The sequence below is a fragment of the Arvicanthis niloticus genome, chromosome 2, assembly GCF_011762505.2.
Source record: "Arvicanthis niloticus isolate mArvNil1 chromosome 2, mArvNil1.pat.X, whole genome shotgun sequence".
In the NCBI taxonomy this organism is placed as follows: Eukaryota; Metazoa; Chordata; class Mammalia; order Rodentia; family Muridae; genus Arvicanthis; species Arvicanthis niloticus.
Window position 1 is genome coordinate 14,885,694 of NC_047659.1, and position 20,511 is coordinate 14,906,204.

General features: G+C 42.2%; 1 pseudogene; it reads right to left on the bottom strand.

Annotated features, from left to right (window-relative positions):
• Positions 1-6,232: 6,232 nt before the first annotated feature.
• On the bottom strand, positions 6,233-7,295 carry LOC117702583 (ribosome biogenesis regulatory protein homolog; annotated as a pseudogene).
• Between the last annotated feature and the right edge of the window lie 13,216 nt (positions 7,296-20,511).

Here is a 20,511-nt window from a genome sequence, read left to right on the forward strand (position 1 = left end):
TCCTCCTTCAATGAGGATGTACCACCACTGACCCCCGCCCCCATACACCTACATGCCCTTGAATTCTCCCACACTGGGGCATCTAGCCTTCATGGGACCAAGGACCTCATCTCCCACCTATGTCTGAAAAGGTCATCCTCCCCTACATATGCAGCTGGAGCCATGGGTCCAAAGCAAACTAGCTACAGGCCCTGACTTCATCACTCAATGTTCTGTGCTACTGCAAAGGAGGCAGCACATAGAACCCCTCTAATACAATGGCATGTAGGTGTGTAATGTGTGTTCACCCCATCTATCTTAATGAAATTCAGCTTGTAGTTGATCAGGAGGGTGTGCTTGCCAATCATCCAGTTTTTGAGAGAGCCTAACTCCACAGAAAGTCTTGTAAATGATCACAGAACAACTGGATAAGAATTAGGAGAGTCCCTGGACAAGGTGGAGGATGGTTATCTGGGCTTGACATTGTTTATGGTTAGACATGAGAGCAACCTGCTCCTAAGCATCCTCCATGCATCTTACCTGTTGGATATGCTTGGAAAAATTTGTCATAGATCTTCATGCTGGCCTCCACACATAGCCTCCTTGTTTCCTTAGAACACACTTCCAGTGTAATCTGCTCCTTAAGCAGCTGCCTGTTTTCATTCCAGAGCATTTTTACTTCACTCTTCATATGAAGAGACTCAGTCAGGAGGTGACAGTTCCTAATGATGAACCACAAAGAAGAAATGGTGATTATTCCCAGGCACCATCCATCTTCCTCCCACTTCTTCAAGTACCATCCCTTCTCATCATGGGCCCTGATCCCCAGATAGCCCCAGACTACAGACCAGAGTAGCCATGGGAACTCACATATAGGAAAGTCAAATCCAGAAGAAAGCAACATTCCAGAAGACTCAAGGTACTTCTGAAAACCCTGACACCAACAGGGACTCATGTATCTCCCAGAAGAGGACATGGGACCCATGACTGCATATATGTCTTTGGTATTAGAGAACCACCTCTAGGTAGAGACAGGTCAAGTCTTCTCTAGGAGAAGAGAGAAGACCCAACAGGTACACATCATTCTATGTGTCTCATGCAAACCAGATCTTTAAATGTGTTTTCAGTGCCCCAGAGACTCAAGGTTGATTGATGTCTCCATCAAGGTGCACACCTTTTGTATTTAGAGGATATTGACTTTGGAAGGACAAAGATTGGAGGGGCTCACAGCCTCATCACACTTGATCAAAATGATTTCAAAAGATCACAATCCTAGAGCCTTTCTTTGAGGGAGGAAGCTTCCTGTTGAGAGGCAAAAGTATAGAACTAGAGTCCTCACATTGTTTTAAAGAAAATGATGGGCAGACACATTCTGTGCCTAGTGCTGGGGAAACAACAGTGTTAGTCACTCACCTGTAAAGTTGATTATTTTTAGTCAACTCCTGGCACATATACAAGGCCTCACTGATCTGCTGCGGAATGTTTTTGAGCTCGCTCATCACCTGGTCGTGTTGCATCTCCAGCATCGTGGTCTCAAAGTTGAACCTGTGGAAGGAGCAAATAATCCCTGAACTAAGGATTCAAGGATTACATTAATTCAAGCTGAATCGTGAACTACCCCAGCCCATATATGCCACAACCTAATGCCTTGTATTGGGTCCTCTTGGTGCTTATTAAACTTGTTACACTTGATCTGGGCACAGTAGAGCTAGGGAACTAAAAAATGGGAGCTGACCTGCTTTGGCTTCATGAGGGGTCTTGAAGGAATAGATTAGGTCTTCAAGAACTTTCCAGGAGCCTGTGCCACAGTCCTAGGTCCAACTTAAACCTGTGATGACACTTTTTCACCTTGTAGACAAAGTTTTCTCAATCCTTGGTTCTATCACTACATAATTTCCCAAACTTCAGTATTTACAAGGAAAAGGGCTTACTGCCTATATCAGGATTTTCTAATGCCCATCAGTGGTGCGCACAGAGATCATGTGCTGTGATGCTACAAGTGACCCTCCATGGCCTCATCACTCTCATTACCTAAAAAGTCAGTCAGGTAAATTCTCCAGCCCCATCACACTACACAGACTCCCAGGATCTTAAGTGGAATACACACACAGAGACAAACATACACACACACACACACACACACACACACACACAAACACACACACACAAATACACCATCACAATGCCAAATGTATACAGTGATGTGACATTATCTCAGTGTAAACTGAACAGAATTTGAAAAAAGCAGTGATGACTTACCAGAAATCCACTCACACTGAGGGGCAGCAAATAGAACCAGGTCCTCCCAGTTGTTGACAGGACTAAATGGACCCAAAGCAGCTCCAGAAAATTACAAAAATGATTCAACATAAACACACAGCAGCTAGCATCTCCCACAAAGCAATACCAGTCCAGGCATCTTAAAAATGCATGATAAGAGCTCACACACTAATACTGCTATTTCCTGAATGATTCATGCCACAGGCTATAGATTTCTTTTAGAGGAATCAAAAGAGCTTGTGACCCCATCTCACTCCTATCTGAACTTCAAGTTCTGTGTCTAATATCCAATCAGCAAAATGCATTTGGACATGAGGATAGCCTGGAGTTGTAGCCTCCTGTGATATGTGGAAATCTAGGGTCAACAGAGAGGGCCCAAGATAGTCAGCTGAGAACTGGGCATAATGATTACCTCTTGTTCAAATCCTTGTTAATATAATGTGTCAGGATTCCCCGGAGTTCGTCTCTCTCGGTGCCAGGATTCCCCGGAGTTCGTCTCTCTCATTCTTCATTCTTTCAAGGTCCCTTTTGAGCTTCTCCAACCTCTTCATTCTCTGCTCCTGCTCACTGATGGTGTAGGCTTGGGAGGACTCTTTCCCAACAGACCCTTCAGGTAGAGAAACACAAGGAAACTTGTAGGGAAAATATGACAGGAAAAGGAGCAACCATACTTACTCCCACAGAGAAGCCTGAGGAAGAGGGAATTCTAGAGACACAGTGAATTCCTGAAAGAGCAGGAAAGCTATCTTCAAGCTGGAATCCTCACCTTTGTCCCTGCTCCCAACCACCATCACTAAACATATGGCTCAGTCCCTACTGCAGTCCCACTAACCCTGATGTACTTAAGCTTTCCCAGTCAAGAAGAAATTGAGGGCATTGTCAGTTTATATCTGAAGTTGCAGTCTGTACTGCTTAGCACAAAATAGATTGACCATAAACACCAGCACCAAACATTTCCCACAAGCCAACACCTATCCTTGCTTCTTAAATGCATGATGAAAAACCACACACTACTACACTTATCCCAGACTGTAATTCAGCCCACATCATGTGTGTTCCAGACCAAAGTCTCTGAGACCTTGATACTTGACAAGGGGATTATCCCTCTCTGTTCTTGGCATCACATATTCATGTAACCTACAGGAATCTATTGAAGATGAAATGCTTCAGCACTCTATCCTGAGAGCAAGTCTTTGTTATTCTCACAGAACTTTCTCCTGGCATCCTTTGCCACTCAGCAGGAAATTCAGATCTCTCAGCAAAGCAACTGAAGTCTTGTCAATTCCTGGATCTCTGCGAAAGTAATCATCAGAAATTCTGGACTCTTGGTCTGCCATTAAGAAATTTTGAGGCTCCATATGCTAAGCCCTTCTCCTGTAAGGACCTGCTCAAGCGCCCTTCCTCCAGGAAGCTTCCCCATGCACTGCCCAGGACTCACTGTGTCTTCCCCACGGCCATCTCCTTCTTCCTGCTTTACAGAATGCCTTCTGCCTAGGTCTGGTCTCTGGTTGTATTGTATTGTCCCTATGAAACAGCCTGAGCAGCATGGACAACATGACTGCTTGTGAACCCAAAGGCTCTGACAGAATACCCCACAGGCAGTTGGTGTCACCACAACACTGGTGACATCACAGAAGATTCTAGGGTTCTCCTGGATACAAGAGATTGTCCAGGGAAGTTACGACTGATGATGTATCTGGAAACTGCCATGGCCTACCTGCTGACCAGCTTGCCCCACATTGACCAGTTTCTGAGGTGCCCTATCCTGGAGTCTCTCTTTGGACTCAGGGGATACCCCTTGGAAACTTTTCCTTTTAAAGCTAGAGATTTCTCTCTGCTTCATTACAAGTCAAGCACTTTGGATGAGAGAGTTGGTTCGGGCCTTGGCATGGGCAGCTCATCTTTGTTAGTACCTTAAGGTCTAGGGTTCTTGCTTGAGGAAGATTCTTCTCCATGATAAATCTACCCTTAGGTTCCGTTCATGTACTACAGTCCACTTCCCCAGGGTGTCCTGTTTCCCAGAGGCAACAATGGTTCTCCTGCACCTTTAATCTTATGCAAATTGGATTATATCTTCTTATTGTGCACATGCCTTGAAGGGAGACATTGCTTTAATATATTCAGACATGTGTTTCCACAATCCCATTTTTGCAATGTAAAATCCCTTGTTCATGGCAATATAGAAAGGAGTTTACATCCAGGGGAATATCCAATTGTAAAGTTTATGTCTCTTCTTCAAAAGAGAAAACCCCACTTTCTCCCTTTCTCCATTACAACCAGACATCGTAGGCATCTTGAGCAAAGGTCAACAGGGACATTGGATTGCTGCTCTGTAGTTCCATTAGCCATCACTTCTCCAATATCTACCTTTCTGAGTTCCAGTGAGAACTCAAGAGTTCACTGAGATCCAGTGAAACCTCCATTTCAATGTGTCCAGTAGTTCAGGAAGGACTGTGTTTGGCACTGTCATCTGTGGCTTCTGCCTTCTGAATCTATGGTATAATGTGACCTAACCTCTCAGGTATAAGAGTGAAAAAATCATGTAAGTCCTTTCCAAATTGTTTGTGTTGTCCTGGGCTACTTCCTTCAGCAAGGTAGTATCACTATGACAATGATCAAAGGTGGCAATTCTGCAGAGAAACAGCAGGGGATTTATTAGGTAAAATGAAAAAAATTTGGAATAATAGTCAATCCTAGTATAGAAATGAATTTCATTATGTGCTTGTGGTTTTATGAGAACAGCAGGAATAGCAGGGTGATTTACATCAATGAAAGTATGAATTTCATTTTATAGTCTTACTCTTTCCATCTATATATATATATGTATATATATGTATATATATGTATATATATATATATATATATTTAATTTAATTTTGCAAAGATAGGTTTATTAAGACCAAAAATAAAACAATGAAACAGGGAAAAACATCCAGGACAGAAATAAACATGAATTCTCCTGCTGGGTGTGGCTGCTCCTCTCTAACCTCAGCCTTGGCTACATACTGAATCCAGACCAGCACTTGCTAAACTCAAGCCAATTAAACAAAAGCCATCAGTTACAAACAAAATGACAACCATTTTCTTGGGTTAATTACCATTACAAGGTTAATTACAATTACTTAGTGTGATTCCAATATATCACTTAAAGCAATTCACTGGCCAAATGCACAACCTGAACCAACATCAAAAAGCACTATACTTTTAATATTAATAGTTAGTGGCAAAGTTTTCCTAATACAAGGGGTCTTTTTATATTATTTATTTATTTATTTGGTTTTTTTCTGAGAAAGGGTTTCTCTGTGTAGCCCTGGCTGTCCTGGAATTCACTCTGTAGACCAGGCTGGCCTCGAACTCAGAAATCAGCCTGCCTCTGCCTCCCAGTGCTGGGATTAAAGGCATGGGCTACCACCGCCCAGGGAGGGGTCTTTTTATAACCATTGTAACTACTTTGTTTTTCTCAAGCACACTCCATACTGGTACCCAGGTTACTGACTTCACATACAACCCCTACCAACAGTAAAAGTTAAAAGCAACATCAGGTTAAAGCATACCTTTACAATACTCGTAAATCACAGGTGGACATAATTTTCCCCCATCCTCCTTTGCTTTGATAAATATATAAACTTTGTTACAAAAATAATGCAAAAATGTTGAAACCAATCTACTATAACTAAGAAATCTGTTCAACTCTTACCCAGTATCAAAGTCAAGATAAAAAAGGCAGGCCTTAACTTACTCCTGGTTCTGACCATATCATTTCTATAATTCTCACTTTCCAAAATACACTAACTTCCAGTCAGCGTCTCCGTTAGTTCATAGTCCAGCACTGACTCTCTTGGGGAGGCAAATCTGTTACTTCAATGTCAATCTCACTGAGGACAGCAGCCACCTCCTGAGCCAGCCTGCAGCATGCACAACTTAATCTTTAGTAGAGTCCTAGCTTTTCAGAACAGGTCCAGAGTGGAGAACACTACTTCCTCCTCTTCCCACCTTGGCGCGGCACTCCTGTCTTCTTGCCCCCTGACTCAGGTGGCCTGGAATGCTTCTTGCCTCCCAGGCCTCCTTTCCTTTTCTCTCCCTGACCCAGCAGGCAGGCTGCCCTTTCTCTTGCAGGAAGGTCCTGGCAGGCCCTCTTTTCTCTTGCCTTTCTGGCTCATCTTCCTCCTCTTGGCAGGCTCCTCTTGGACCTCTTCCCTCATCTGCTTGTTGGTGGCCCTTGTCACGTCCAGCTGAGGTTTATTACTGTTCATGATTTGAAGTAGCTCCCACTGGTTCTTTTTCTTGGCTGGCTGGGAAGTCCCCAAAGGGGGGCTGAAACTTCCTCTTCTTGCCAGAGCTTTGGGGCGCTTTCTCCTTGGGGAGGCGCTCCTGGAAGCTTCCCACCGAAGCTCCTCCTTACTCTGGTGTCCCTTAGGGTGCAGCCCAGCTGAGCTGGGCATCTGCATCTTGTGCTCTCAGGCCAGGCTCTACAGAAGGTTCATCTCTTTCTTGGCCACGCGTTCTTTCTTGGCCTGAATCCTCTTGGTGAACTGGTCTTCCATGGGGTTGGCACTCCTGGGCACCTTGATGAGCCATTCCTTAGTGTCATCCTATGTGCGCTTGTAGCCCCAAGACACCCCCACTGTCCACTCACCTCATCCCACATGAGGTTGGTCTTCTTTTTGGGATGGATGGGATGCCCTTAAGGCCAGCGGGTGAGGGGCAATGGCCAGGGCAGCAACTTCTCGCAGGGCAGGCATGTGGCAGGCTCCAGCAAGGGCACTACCACCGCCTCCTCCATGTGCTCCATGGTCTGCAGCTGCCAGTAGCTGGTTGATGAGAAGCTGCATGTTGTCCCGCGCCAGGGCACGCAGCTCAGACTCCAGCGAGGGCCTGGCCTGGCGCAGCACTGTCGGGGGATTGTTGTCCTAAGCCAGCAATTTGCCCAGGTCGAATTCCAGCTCTAGCTCCTTGTGCACCTTGATGAGCTGCAGCTTCTCTGCCTCCTCTTGCTCTGCCTTGGCCAGCAGCTCCTCCACTCTCTTGCCATCCATGGCTCTTGATGCACACCTGTGCCTCACTTTGGGGAAACAGCAGAATGTGTCCCTACTACAGCAATACTCTGTTTTATATTTCTGAAAGAGATGAATTAATGATCAGAAAGTTTAGAAAAAGCTATTTAACTATCTAGTGAATTCCTGCAGACACGATCTGCTTTCCAACAAATTATAATTCTCTGTCCACCGTGTTTTGTGCCAATCAGCAATTCAAAAAAAAAAAAAAAAATGTGTTGAACAATTTGTTGTTTCCACAGGGAATAACAAGAAATAAAAACTTTAAAGACTCAAATGAAGACCATAGAGTGTTTCCTATCATGTTCTTTTTGAACCGCTTGCTTATTTAAGTCTTTTTTTTTCATAGCTCCAAGTGTGCTGGAGGAGAAGCTTCCACTGCTGTCAGATGTTCGGGTTCTCCTTCTCATTGCACACAGAATCATCCCCACAGTACCCACAGTTGCCAGTGTCTAAGGATGAGTTCTCTTGTCACCTGACATAAATCATTCTTCTATCCAATATCTTTCTAAGCACTCCACCCAGAAAGGAAATGGCTCTGTAATTTCTGCATTTTAAAACAGCCTGAGTGAACCAGCAAGAACAGTTTTCTGGCTAAACATTACGTTACAGCAAGTAAGAGAGCTAAATGGAAAAATGAAAATAATTTTGTTTTATGGCATATATGCTTGTGACTTTTAGAATTGCACATTGAATATTTTCAAACGGTAACTGTTTGGCACCAAAAATTCCTGCCACCTTTTAAATGATGTAGCAAGAAACATAGCTTTGATCTAAAGTGAGACAACTGATTCTTTACACAAAACAGCTTATTTGGTTTAAACAGTCAGTCACTGATTACATGGTGAACTCTCTAGTAATCTACCTATAACAATGCTTACAAAACTACTATTATACAGGCTATCATGACTTTTGGTTTGAAACTCAGAAGCACAGGTGTTAGAAAGGACCCAAAGGCTCTGGGGATGATCTGGTCCAGTTGATTCATAGAAATGCAAGACCCAGGGTTTTCAGGGAACAATGGAGGTTATACAGCTAAGCACTGATAATTGGTCAAGTCACTTCAATTGTACTATACAGCTTCAGCTACAGGCACCTGAGCACAGAGATCAGCAGATTAGAAAGGAGTGCCCTTCCCAACACTAGGAGATTCAGAATACCCTTGAAGTATATAGATTTCATTTATTACCTTTTATAGGCATTATTTTACCAAGTAACTGTCATCTTCCAGGTTCTGCTGAGGCTTCATTTTCCACAGTTGTTCTGGGTTTGTAATATCTTTACTGATCCCCTTGAATGCTGTAAAATAGTGTGGCCTCAGCCACCTAAAGAAAGAAAATGGAAGTCTGTTCTATTTATGATACTATTCTTTTGTTGTTGGTTTGTATTTGAGACAGGGCTTCCCTTCTCTGTGTATCCCTGGATGTTCTGGACCTTGCTCTGTAGACCAGGCTGGCTTCAGCTTCAGAGATATGTCTGTATCTCTCTCTCAAGTGCTGGGACTAAAGGCATACACCACCATTGTCCAAAAACAATACTTTTTTTTGATGGAACAATGTAAAGTACTTATTCAGTTGAGAACTAGAATAGAACAACACAATTAAAATTCAAATAGTGAATAAGCTACACATTTAACTAGCCTTCAACCAGTTCTCTAATGTCAATTATTCATTCAATGAGTGACCTGTTACTTATAGGAAACATATAGGATTGCCTGTTTCTCTTTTCTACAGGAAGATTTTACTCCAAGTTCTCAATTAGACAAAAGCCTATTCCCCTTAAAGATAAATGGAATTAGGAATGCATTTTTAAGTTTTGGTATTGATTCTATCATCAAGGCTTGAAGAAGTTGATAGAGAACTGCAGGAAGATAATGTTTCCTAGGCTTCCACATTAATGATGGAATCCGTAACAAAAATGATCTGCTTTGTATGCTGAAACATTCCTGAAGGTAGGAAAGAGAAAAGATACAGTCATGAAGCTGAATCCCAATAGTTACTTCAAGGCACAAAAGGCTGCACTGCCAGAGTGTCCTTTGGACAAGCCCTGTTGGTAAAAGTGGCTGCTCATCTATTTCTGATGGGTATTAAGTTGTGTTCAGTCACTGACAAGCCCACTTTCTCAGTCAACCCTGTGGAGAGGAACTTGTTAAAAATTTTCCTAAACCAAGAAAATTGTTCCTTAAGAACTTCATGGAGCCTGATCCAGTCTTGGCTTTGCACATCTTATGCATGACAAACAGGAGGTCATAGTCTCCATCATTTTTAATGAGCCCTAATTCACTTCTAGAAGGTTATACCTCCAATCTGTACCTTGGCCAGTGAAAGAAAAACAAGTTAGGTACACAACAGGTAGGCTGTTGGAAAATATTCCAAATACTTTGGGAGTTTGGACCACCTGTGATGTCTTATTGAGTGGAAAGTTATTTTCAGGAGTAGATTATAATACTTAGAATGTTTCCAAGTTTTAAAGGTCAGCTTTTTCCATAACAGCAGTATTGTGTATTTTCTTACTAAGGTGCTCTGGGAATTCCAGAGTTCCCTATCTTGGAACATTCTGGAGGAGACTATAGGTTGAGCATCCCTCACGTGAAAACTCACAGTGTTGAAATGCTCCAAAGTGCAAAACTGGAGTCTCTTCATGGAAACACAAGTGGACCTCACATGAGGGTTTTCACAGAAATGTCAGGTATAGTAAATATATTCTAATTGTACATTTCTTTAGTAGCTTCTAAGTATATAGTCCTTGCTGACTTGGAACTTGCTATGGATAGCAGACCTCCAACTCACAGATCCACTTGTCTCTGCCTCCCAAGTGCTGGGATTAAAAGAGTGTACCACCACATCTGACAGTAAGTCATAATATGTATATTAAATTATCTTCAGGCTAAGCATATTTATATAAAGTGTAAGCAAAGCCTGTATGAGCTTCCTGTTTAAACTTTTATCTTATCTGCAAGGTCTCTTATTTTGATTATATAAATTATTACATTTGTATGTTACATATTAAAATCCACAGATTTTAAAAAGCCCTACCACACAAAATATTTGTGGTTCTAAGTGCTGATTTGGAATGTTAGATACATAAATCTGTTTTGATTGTCCCATGTAAAAGCCATCCTCTGGTTATAGAAACAAGCAAATGACACAGGCCTGGCCATCAAGAGTTAACTCATGTGATCACACTGAGTTGCTTAGGGATGGCAGCCAAATCTAGTTGATAAGTTACAGTCCTCTTCTGATATCATCCCCAGTGGAAGAGAATAAAGTGATACCCTTAACATGTTTGCTAAGTTAAAACGCTACCCATGTAAGACAAAAGATGTCTTCCCGTGAACACAAGAAAGCAAACACAGAAAAGCCAAACAAGAAACAAAGAAGGGCAGTGAGAAATGCTGCCGGCAATAGCTTAAGCACTGGAAGCCAGGTCACTTCTCACTCAGTTGCATAGTTAATACCTTCCTCTTTTTTGTTTGACTGATTGCTTGTGTTGAGTTGTGTATTGACCATTGCCATTGAAAGACTTCTGGGTAAAATCTATGCCATTCAACAAGTTCTTAGAAGGCTGATTATTACATAGGCATTAAAGAGGAGAAAGAGAATGAGAGTTCAAGCCTGCCTGTGAGATGCTGACAGTCTGTCGTCAGGATATATTACTCCATGCCATTTGCTGACTTTAACCAATATTATAAAGTGAGTGGTTTGGCATGAGGTACCTAGGAACAACTGAGAAACCAAAGTACCAGTTAAATAAAACATGCCTTCTTTCACCAGACATTAGCTAAACCTATAATTGAACTTCTACAGGAGAGAAGGTTTCATCAGTCTGCACAGCAAACCCAGCAGGAAACATTATAGTGCAGAGATGTCAAGAATTCCCAGAGTTGAACCAACACGCACCAGCCTCCTTCCAAGTTAAACAGTGAATTCTGTTTTGCTGGCATAGGATGGCTGGCTTGCTGTTGCTACTAAATGTTGACACAGCCCCACAGACTCGTGTGTATGGCCAGGAGTTTAGATTCTAAGAAACCCAATGACTGGAATACATAGTGGTTTGCAGCACATGTCTCATGAGTGTTTCAAATGAATTTTTGCTTTGTCACAATTAAGTATTGGAAAATGGGAAGTTGTTCACAGAAGTGCTGTTTCTTAAAGCGTTACTTCCCCATGTGCTTAATGTTAATATTAAATACATTGCCTTGATTTAATATCGAGATGTGGATGCATGGCCCACCCCAAGGGAACAGCATAACCAAATTTGAAGTGGACTTAAATTCCACCACTACAAATGCCTGTTAGTTGCTTTCACCAGAGTGCCTTCTTTAAAAGTATTGACTATTTTGGAGAAACCCTGAATCCTACCCAGATACGGAAAGAGTAGGACCTGTGTTTCAAGTACATAAATGAAAGAAAATCCACAATTTAGGAGACCAGCCCAAATGGCACAATGAGGTACCAGTCATTCATACATCTAGGCAATTTTTGGAAACTGCCAAGTTGGCACACTTTAGTGGTGGAACCCAGTTTGACTGCAAAGTTCACCAGCACCCTATGCTCTAGCAACAGGACCAAGAGACCTTCTCCCTGAGGTTCTTGCCTAGAGCCGGGAGGGGTTGAAGGGGCGATCAGACCTGGGCTGCCTGGAATACCATTGCCAGATTGCCTACTCCTGAGACCTGCCTCACCCCTCCTCAGCCCGGAGCAGATTCCCAAGGCTTGCAGATGAGAGGAGCAAGTTGCCTGCAAAGGAGACCCCGGACTCACCTCCTTGACCATGGGATCTGATGGCGAGGTGCTCGCTGACCATACTACCAGTGATGTCAGCTTCCACTGACAGAGGATCTGGTTTTTTTTCCTCTAAAATACACCAGACTTGTGTCTTTGCTCTTTGTATAAGGGCTTTTAAATTTTTGAAAAGATGAACACCCCTGAAGAGGGCCAGATGCAAAATTGCTAATCCTGCCCTTTCCTCCCTAGACCAACTGTCTCAAAGTCCTGATGACCTCTTATTAGTTTGCACCAAAACTGTATTTCTTGGTATTAGAGAATACTGCTCTAATGAGGGAGAAGGTAATATTGTGGCTTACAGCAATGCCTGAGCATTAGAATGACCATTAGAATTTTGTTGAAGACACCTATGCCTCAGTCACATTCTTGGAGTTTTGAGTCAATGAATGTAGAATATAGGGGTGAGCCTTTAGTATAAAGACACCTGCAGAGGTCAGCATGCATAACCAGGGTTGGCAATAAGTGAAGATCAAGGGCAAGACACTTTGTCTTTTGCTAGCTGGCATAAAAGAGATCTAACGGGAGATGACCCCATTGCAGGTTTTATTCTTGACTACCTTCCTTTGATTATTGACACAAAATAAGAAGAAACCTTCAACAAATCTCAGTAGAACTTCCGACTTTAAGGAGATGACAGGACAATTGCTGTACAGCATTGGAGAAAATCATGATGACACTGAGCAGCAGATGTGGCTGCTGGGAAAGAAAATAGCATGGCAAGCAGATCAGGCATGCTTTGTACAGCCTTGGGGTTCAGCCAGGACCAAAGCCTGTCACTAATCACTGAATGCCTTATACATTTCTAACTTCTGGTTGTACTTACAGATCAATATACTCTCAAGAATAGAAGGTCATGGTGGGTATGTGATGCCCTAATCTTTTTGAGGTAAAGTATTTTTGTAAAATTGTGTGGGTTTGTGTTTGTGTTTGTGTTAGCCTCAGATTTAAGGGAAGCTAGGAGGGGTCTGGTAGCACAGTCACTACCCAGAGTAAAGGCAGTAGGTAGAGCAAAGATACAGGCAACATCTACCATCCCTCTCCCTGCTAGCCTTGAACTGAAATATTTACCATCACAGACTTGTATCCTCTGCTGCAGGTTCCCTCCTCCTGGGCTTGTCTGAAGCTTAATCTAAACACTGTTTTGATTGTACTTCAACATGATTTATTTACCACCTCCACCTTTAGGAGAGTTTTCAGTTCTGCAATTCATCTAATAAAGCCTAATCTGCCTGGTCATGCAGGATGAGACAGGAGAGATCTGCTCCAACCCTGACAAAAAGAGATCCTGAGGCATGATCAGGAACCCACTCTAATGCCCTACATGCAGGCCTCAGAGTTTAAACACTGAGCATGCCTACCCCAAGTATGTGACCCTAGAGGTCTCATGAATCTTCTGTCTTTGGTTGGGTGTGATCCAGTGCAGCTGATACACCACACAAGGAAAGACAAAAGTCCAGGCAGGTGCTGGATAGATGGCTTATCCATTTGAGACTTTGTTTCTAAGAAGATCTAAAGAGTGGCATTAAGAATCCTCCATCTCGGGTGCTGGAGAGATAGCTCAGCAGGTAAGAGCACTGACTGTTCTTCCAGAGGACCCAGGTTCAATTTGCAGCATTCACATGTCAACTTACGACCATCTATAACTACATGATCTGGCACTTTCACAGACATACATGCAGGCAAAACACCAATGCACATAAGATAAAAATAAAAAAAATCCTCCATCACTTCTGCTCCAGGTGTAATCCATTGACCTCTTCTGGTCTCAGGAGAATTGCATGTATGTAGTGTACAGACATACAGCAGAAAAACACCCATACACATAAATGAAATAATGCAAAAACAGAAACAACGCCTTAACCAAATTAAAAAATTATCATCAAATACATTGTCCAGGCCAAGAGAACAAAATTCATCATCAGTAGAACAACACTACCACCAAAACAAAACAAACAAACAAATAAACAAACAAAAATCCTAACATCTGCCAAATGATCTTGGAATTCATGATCTTTGCAGTTATAAGTGATGCTACCATTCAAAGAAATAAAAGGCATACAGCTGTGTGGTTAATAATTTCTTTGATAATCCTTTAGTGAATTATATTTCTTGGGATGTATAAGAGAGACACTCTTGTGTTTCTCCTCTGTTTGTTCATCATGAGCATCCATGGAGTAGTGCATTTTAACATAGCTGAATTTATGACCACAAAGATACAGCATGGATATGTTTTTCATCATGAAGTTAGGTCCACAGATTTTGACATACTATCCACACCAAAAGCACAATTCTCTGTGTAGCTGTGACTGTTTGGGAATGAATAGTGAAGACTAAGCCACATTACACTTGAAGAGGTCCATTCCTACCTGATACTTCTAGTGTTACAAGACTGTGAACCACACATGAATACAGAAGGTTCTTCTGAGATAAAAATTGGAGATTATGTTTTTATTCATAAGAATACATTAATTTTATTCAATACAAGCTTAAAGTAGGATAGTCAAAGTATGTAGTACATAGCCTTAACAAAACAGCAAATTAATTATAGTAACAAAAACAAATAAATGACAAAACTTCAAATGAAAAGAAAGAAAATCATATACTCAAGGAAATCAAAACTAACCAAAACCAAAACTCAGTTCTTAAGCTAAGCAGCATTCTCTTGCTGTAGAATTTGCAACAGAGACCTACAGTCTGTTGATGGCCTTAGAAATATGGTGCAAAGTCTGTGACTAATGGTAATAATGTCTTCAAGATGAATGTAGCTATGCCCCAATTGGGTTGGGGGTTTGCTGTTGGACAAGTCCTTGAAAGGCAAAGTAGGAATCATGTTACAGACAATACCTCAAAGTCTTTAAAATTCGCTTGACTTATCTCCATGAAATTATTCAGGATGACCCATGAGGACAAGCAAAATTTGCATTTTCAGGCCCCTCCTGGATGACCAGCAGATCTTAATGACACTTCTCTGAAGCCTTCCAAACATGCACTCTTGCTGAACCAGAGGCTAGACAAAATAAAGGCCTTTATGATATATAGTGACCCAAAGGAAACAAGAAAATTCAGCCCAACATTTCTATAGTTATAGGGATGAGATGCAATGGTGGTTCACTTGCTTTGCACATTCAGTGCTCCTGGTGAAGAATTGTGTCTGCGGGATACCTTGACCTATTCTGTGCCCTGTTTGAGTTTCTGTTGGAGTATTTCAGACATAGGGGAGCAAGACATAAAGGACTGGTGAGGACGTGTCATGTCAGCTATCCAGCAAACATCAGGCTTATTCCGCAGGACAATCCAGTATGACCTTTGAGCTAAGGTCTTTCCTTGTATCCCCAAAGAAGCAGTGCCACAGAGCATCTGGGCCTAAATTTTTTTCTCAGATTTAATAAACAGCTTACAAGTTAATTGTAAACTACACACTGTGCTGGAGCTAAAATAAAACACCACATTTCTCCAATAGTCCATATATATCATATTGAAAAATAACTGCATAACAATGTCTGAATAGAGCACTATACAGAGGTCTTCTAGGGAGCCTAGCAACCATTCAAGTGAAGGCTGTTATTATATCTAGAGTGCAGGAACCTGCCTGGGTTCTTTTTGTGAACCCCTCCATCTCTGAATCCCCAGAGAATCCATCTCCCAGAATCCATGCTCACTGAAGAGATACTATAATCAGCAAGAGTGTGCGGTATACAAATCTTCCCAAGGGAAAGCATTGAACTGTAAAAGGGATATTAATGAAGAAAGACGTGATACCACTGCTAATAGAGAAGAGCAGAGATGGGACACGGACCCTTAGCCAGCCTTGTTGACTCTCAGGCTCATGGATTTGACACGGCAGCCTCCTAGTCACCTCCATGTACCACAGTCTTTTATCTTCCTACAAATGATTTCAATATAGATAAATAGATTTGCTCTACAACCAGTTTCAATAGTGATGAATAGTTTTTCTCTACCAACTGTTGAATATCTGACTTTACACCATTATCTGTCTCCTTTGGTTCTATTGAGTTAGGTGGAGAGGCATGATGACCTGCTACTATATTTGATGTTTCTGTGATGAAAAGTGAACTGATAGAGTTCTTTCTCATTAAAGCTGGACTGTGTTATCATTTAAGATGTTTGCTGACCAAGTGTATATATGTATAGATACATATGAATATGTACACATATGTTCAGAAACAAACCAGTTCATGCCTTCGTACATGCATACACACATGCACACACAGAGACATACCTATATACACACTTATATATACAAGTAACCATACTACAAACACCTGAAAAAGCACCTACCAATACAGAAATACACAACATAAAACTGCTAACACACACATGGACAAAAGCACACAGACACACACAGACACACACAGAAACACACAGAGACACACACATCAATCCAAAGATTGCTATGTTTCAGCACATTTCCTGACACTTGAGAAGGGAGTTGGACCTAAGCTGTGTAGTAGGCTCTTAGACAAACCCAGGCTCTGCTGGTCAGGCCTGTACTTATTTCTGTTTCAGGAACTTTTCCCATGCAGATACTTGCTGATCCTATAAGAATTAATAATCTCTATACAGATATGCTGGTCCACACAATTCAAGATACTAAGAAAGAGGGTTTTAAGAACATCCTCCAGGAAGCTTCAAGTAGAAACATATTCTGCTCTCTAAACCTACCATGGCTCCCTCTCAGAAGACCCTGGTAGCACCATTAAAAAGACAGTTAGTCATGTTTATTATCCATGAACTTTACAACACATTACAGTTCATGTGATATTAAAACATCCCTAATGACGTTCAAAGCAAGCTAGGGAATTAGCATGCAATGATTTCTCTGAAATGCAGCACTCTACAAAACTGTAAGGAGGGAGTGTCCTGAAGCAAAGTCATGGCCATGAAATACTCAGCAAAAGAATGTCAGCAGAGGGATGCACTGTAGGATTTCATGAATCCTCATGGTGAAGCCAATAAGACACACCATGAATTTCCAGGGTGTTATCTCAGTACAGGATAGGCAAAGAAGTCTAACTTTGTATTTTTATAATAAGTATATTTTAAAACTTTTTATTATAAAAGACTCTAATTACAAAACAATAAATGAAGTTCCTTTCTTTCTGTCCTGGGAGAAGGCTGGACCAGAGCCTCTCTGAGTGAGGCACCATAGAGCAGGAGGGATGATCTGGGTCCTAGATAATTCCGGAAGTGGCATCCTTAGACACCTCTTCATTCCATAAAGCTGGAAGGAGTCATGGTCACAGGACCAGGAGCTCCTCTGCCTAGAGTGATAGGGTAGCATTGGCAGCCTGGGAGGTAGAGCAGAGGGAGAGGCCCTTGCAGAAACAGCCAGGAAGGTCACTTCCAGCCTGGGTGCCTGTCCCCATGACCTGAGTGTTGTAGATGCAGATGCTCCTCTTGCTGCCACCATATGGTAGGCATTGAGAGGAAGAGTGCTGTGTGAAAGTCCCTGCGTCATGGAGGGACCCAGACTTGGAGATTCTGGAAGAAGCTTGGAATCTGGGGCCACTGGATTCTGAAGACCAACAGATGGCCAGTTATAAGAACCCAGGTGAGATGGCCTCAGTGGTCAGTCAACCAAACCCACTGCTTTCCCACGAGACTAGGGAACCATTCTATGTGACACTGGGGTTTCTGGACTCTTGCCCTCTTCCCTCTAAGAGCCTCATACTCCCTTTTGAGAATGAGAGGCTGGTGTTCAGGTTCCAAAGGGTCATTTAAATAGGGCACCAAAACCTTGGAGACAACTTTTGTCTCATGTGTGCAGCTGTTGTTGAGCACCCCTTTGTGCCCCATATCACACTCTGGTTCCAAGAGTATCATGTTTGCTTCCTGGTTGTTCCGCAAATGGGTGGACCAACCAACCCAGGGATAGGAATTTGAAATGAATGAGGGAAGGGCTGGAAAGGGGAATCTGAGGTCACATGGTAAGATGTGGGAAGGGTGGGCTGGGCTAAATATGAAATTATTCACTTTTAAGTTTTGGCAATATGGGTTCTGTTTGTTTAATAAGTATTATTGGGTTGGAAAACTCACCTGTGCTTTACGTGGAGCCTAGGTTTGTAGGATAAGACCCATCCTGGGTCACCAACACCCTCCTCCCTCTCCCTAGGGATTTAAGCCTAATGACAAGAAATTCATGAGAAAGCACAGTGGGCCAAGTTGTGTTTCTGAACCTGGAACAGACAGCATTGGCTTCGTTCATGTTAATAAAGTGGTTTTTTACAATAACAACAAACCGAAAACAATAAAATCCGTAAAAATGTGGAGAGAGCTACCATGCTCTTCCTCTCTATGAGTAGCTCACCCTTGTAGCAGTGACTTGAGACCAAATAATACCAGGAGCTCTGCTGGGAGGTGACAGATGATTCAAAGATGCTTGTCAGATAGCTTAACCAAAACAGGAAGTTTCAGATTCAGTGAGAAACCTGGGCTTATGTTGCAGAAAGACTGCAAAACCACATGTAACTAACTGGCTTCTCAGCGCACCCATCAATATACATATTGGCACAGACATGCATATCCCCCTCCCCCAGACACACCAGAAATCATAAGTGAGCAGGAAACAGTAAGGAGACCTCAATGCTGGAGGATCCATTGAATGTAAAAAAGCTAAAGTTTCAAGTGAGACCCAGGACTGTGCTATCCATCCCTTAGGGACTAAAAACGCTTAGTGAGCAGCTTCTTCTGCAGACTAGGTTAAGAGAGTTGGAGAAATTTTTTTCTTGAAGCCTCACATCTCTCCCAGTAACCCTGAGCCAGAGAGAAGCCTTTCTTCACACATCCCTGTTCATCGAGTCAGCTCCTGGATAGAAGCTCCAGGAAAGAACCCTAGCAACACTGACATGAAACAGGACTGACAAGCTGCTTCTCAGGCTCTGTCACTGTGAACCAAGGTCTAGGCTGGGTTAAGAGACCATTTTGCAATGCAGGGAAAAGGGAAAGAAAACATACAAATCCCTTGCCCTGTGCCCACCCACCCAAAAAAAAAGATAATGAGAACTACACATTTTGCAATTCCAGTGGGCACTAAAACTTGCAAATTCTTTCTACCTGTGACATCATATGAACCTTACAAAGCAAATGAGCTACAGTCTCTGACTATATGACTCAAAGCTCTGTGCTCCTGTCAAGTAGGCACCCAAATAAAACCCCTCTAGCATAATGGCCTGTAGGTGTGTAATGTGTGTTCAGCTTATCTATCTTAATGAACTACAGTTTGTAATTGACTAGGAGGGGTTGCTTGCCAATCATACAGTTTCTTGAAAGAGGCTAACTCCACAAAAGTCTTGTAAATTATCACAGAACAACTGGATAAGACATAGGAGAGTGCCTAGATAAGGTGGAGGATGGTTCCATGGGCTTGACTTTGTTATTAGTAATGAGGGCAATCTGCCCCTGATGCTTCATGCATCTTACCTATTGCTGCTTGGTACATAGGTCATAGATCTTCACACAGCACCCTTCCATGTTACCTCTGGCCCTGAAGGAGTCATTAAATCTATGTCCTCAGCATTGAAAGCAAGAAACTCATAAAGGAAGGCAAATAGTTTGGAGGAGAGGCAAGAATCCCTCTTTGTTATTAATGTCCTTCCCAGCAGCTGTGATAAGCCCTCTTTCCTATAGATCATAACATCCACATATGCAGTAACTAAAGCATAGTGGCATCCTGATACTTGATAACAGGTCTTCTTTTTCACCATATATTTGGGCTATAAGTCTTAGGTCCAAATCGTTTCTGTTGTAATAAATGCTGAAGCCCCTGTGTACCTGGTTCTATGTTTAATGAAGATTTCCTACCCATCCTAAATGATGCATCAGACTCTTACATGAAATCTGAGGGTTGCCATTAGTTCTAAACTGATCTCTTTCATCATGTTTGTTTCCTCATACAGTTACTGATGAGCATCTGTGGGTCATCATCTGTCAAGATTGATGCCAGTGGGGTTTTCAAACCAGATTCCAGGATGGTTCGGAAATAGGACCTACTACTGTTTCACACATGCATTAAACAGCTGGGGTTTGGGTGTTCCTTTGAGAAGAGTCTCTACTGTATGGGGTGAATGTAAGTATAAGATGCTAACCCAGAGTTAACTTCTCTGTTTTTTTCACTAGAATCCTGGTAGCCACCACAGCTCTTAAACAAGTAGACCAGCCTGACTATACAGGGTCCAATAGCTTGGACAAGTCTAGTACACTGTGATTCTATGGGCCTACAATGTGTGGTTCCACACCCTTTGCAGTAACTTTTGTTTCATGGGCCTATAGATGAAAAGGTTTGGAAGTATCCTGAAGTGCTATGGTTAGAACCAAAATCACCTGTCTTCAAAGTCTCAAAGATGATTTGTGTAGACTCATTCCAGATTAGAGAACCAATGGCCTCATTTGTG